The sequence below is a fragment of the Sitodiplosis mosellana genome, unplaced genomic scaffold, assembly GCF_009176505.1.
Source record: "Sitodiplosis mosellana isolate CC-2019 unplaced genomic scaffold, AAFC_SMos_1.0 Smas_scaffold_4336, whole genome shotgun sequence".
Classification (NCBI taxonomy): domain Eukaryota; kingdom Metazoa; phylum Arthropoda; class Insecta; order Diptera; family Cecidomyiidae; genus Sitodiplosis; species Sitodiplosis mosellana.
Genome location: NW_022599578.1, coordinates 24,083 through 26,842, shown reverse-complemented (window position 1 = coordinate 26,842; position 2,760 = coordinate 24,083).

The following is a 2,760-nucleotide window of genomic DNA, read 5'->3' as shown; positions in this document are numbered from 1 at the left end:
TATGAATATGAATATGACTGATTAAATGTAACATAACCAAGGGTGCGTTACAAAATTGCTTAGCAGCAAGCCTTTTTAATACTCTGCCTAATATCGTTTGTCTTACAGCGAAGGAGAACACACAGAATTGCCGCACATACTTTTTTCGCGCACACGACTGTTGCATACACAGCCATCGTAACCAACTTATACACAAAACCAAATCGAAGAGAAGTGTGTGGCAGTTTTGTGTGAACTCGGTCGCTGTAAGACAAGCAATACATATATTAGGGAGAATATCAAATGGGCTTGCTGCTGAGCAATTCTGTAGCGCACCCTTGGACATAACGTACATAGCCGTTCTTAATAGCACTTTCCATAGAGATATGGGCAGCTTCTCAACTATTTTCAAATTCCAATGAATGTGTCAACTTGATAGTCTTAGAGTTGTTATAGGCATTTCAAATTTACAGACGCACATTATATGTACAAACATGCAAATTGAGCCGGCCATAAAACTGATTTCAGAGAATAAAGCTGCAGCTGCATCATTCCGATCTGGTCCATTATCGTAATGCCAGACTCAACCTCAGATGCTTCATGAATCTTGATGCTTTTACCTTTTGTTATGTACCTAAATGAATGTTATTATCGGGAAGTGGAATTGGATTCTTGGTTTTTTTTATTTTTTTTTATTTTTTATTTTTTTTTTTATCAAACACCGCCAAGCTCTGGCTGAATATAATGTGGATTTTGATTGAGGTTTGGCAGGAAAAGAGTGCAAGACTGTTACATATTTAAAATAATAGACAATTTGTAGCAATAGGTTTCGATAACTATCAGTTCTCGCCTCGTTAAAAACCATGCTCTTTTCGTAAATTATGCGGTAATCACAATAGTAGGAACATGAAAACGAAAACAGTCATGCAACCAAGATGGAAATGCCTGATATTAGTCTATGGCAAACGGTCCAAGATAACCTTTGGTAAACGTTTCCAAGGGACAAAGGCTATGTGAAGCGTTTAATTACGCTTTTAATTACGCGTTAATTTACTTCAACTTTTCTCAATGTTGTTGTTTTTAGAAAAGGGGAAAAAAATATAAACAATTTATTGACAAAGAGTGCAAAGCATCCAGATCTGTTGAAGCTTCAACAGATATGCACAATTAATATGAACAACACCATTTACATGTTGATTACACAGCATTGAGAGGAGCGCTATTCGACCTCGTAGAGATTTTTCTGTCTAGTATTCAACACATTCCACATTGGCCAATGGCTACACTTAGATGGCTTAACTTTGCAGTTCACGAATATACATTCATATATACAAAATAAAAAGTAAAAAAAAAATGTCAGCTCAAAAATGGAATATTTATTAGACAATTTTTATTTGAAAGTAAACGAGAGCCACTTCAAACCGAATTGAAATCGTTAGTCGATTTTTGGTAGACTTTTCTTCGCTAAATTTCTTCAACAAACATTTCACTTGAATGTGATGTTACCCCATTGCGTTGATTCATGAGAATTCATGAGAATTATTGGTGGAATTTGAAACTAGCAATAGATGCTGTGAAATGGTGAATGTTACTGAAGTCCAAAATGTCATCATAGAACATCAGGCTAATACCGATGATATTTTGTGTGTTAGCAATTTAAAAGACGAATAACCTGAGCTGTGTTTTTGACAGAATATTGAACGATGTTTTAACAAAGCAACAATATTGATATGCGGTCAAAGAGATTGACAAAAAAAATGTATTGAAACCAGGATTCTACAAGACAATCGAATACGGGAATTGAAATAAAGCATGCGCTTATTCAGCTAATGAACTTTGGCTCCTTTACCGATGAAAAGTTTAGCGACGTCTTTCTGATCTGAAAAATAATACAGATCAATGAAGGTAATCAAACAAATTTCTTATTTAGTGAAAATAAATATTCAACATTACTATTGTTAGTAGCCAATTGAAGAGGTGTCTTATTCCGATGATTCTTAGCATTAACATTGGCTCCTCTTTTGATGAGATGTTCAGCGACATGCTTGTGACCTGAAGAATAATTTAGATCAATGCTTTTCATCTTCAATCCAATTTCTTATTTAACGAAGACAATTACCTTTCTCAGCAGCTAAATGAAGAGGTGTTGCATTCAAATGATCTTCAAGATCAACATGGGCCCCGTTATCAATGAGGAGTTTAACGATATCTTTGTGACCTGAATACAGATTGATATAGATCGATGAATAGATCAAATCAATATTTCAAACAATTTTCATATTTAGTGAACATAAATATTCAACATTACCATTTTTCGCAGCTAAATGAAGAGGTGTCTCTTTCTCATTATCTTGAATATTAACATTGGGGTTATTCTTAATGAGAATTTCAGTGAATCCTTTGAGACCTTAAAAATAATTTAGACCGATAAAATAGGTTGAGAAAAACTTCTCTTTATGACATAAATGCTAAAAATTACCATTCTCAGCTGCTACATGCAGAAATGTCTTTCCCGTTGTGTCTATTTTGTTTGTTTAAAATTGGAAAATATAATCAGTGAAGTGAGTCCAAAGAAAATGTCTTATATCCGTGAGATGAATTTTTTCACGCACTCTTGGGTGTGTTCAATTCATCAATTTTAACATTTCAGAAAGCTCTACAGTGTACTTAAATCTTTTGAATTTACACAGATACGAAAAATTTCCAATAGGTGTCTCTTTTTCGGACAATATGACAATCCATCCATATTTTCGGACAACTTCACTCATATTGTCTCATTTT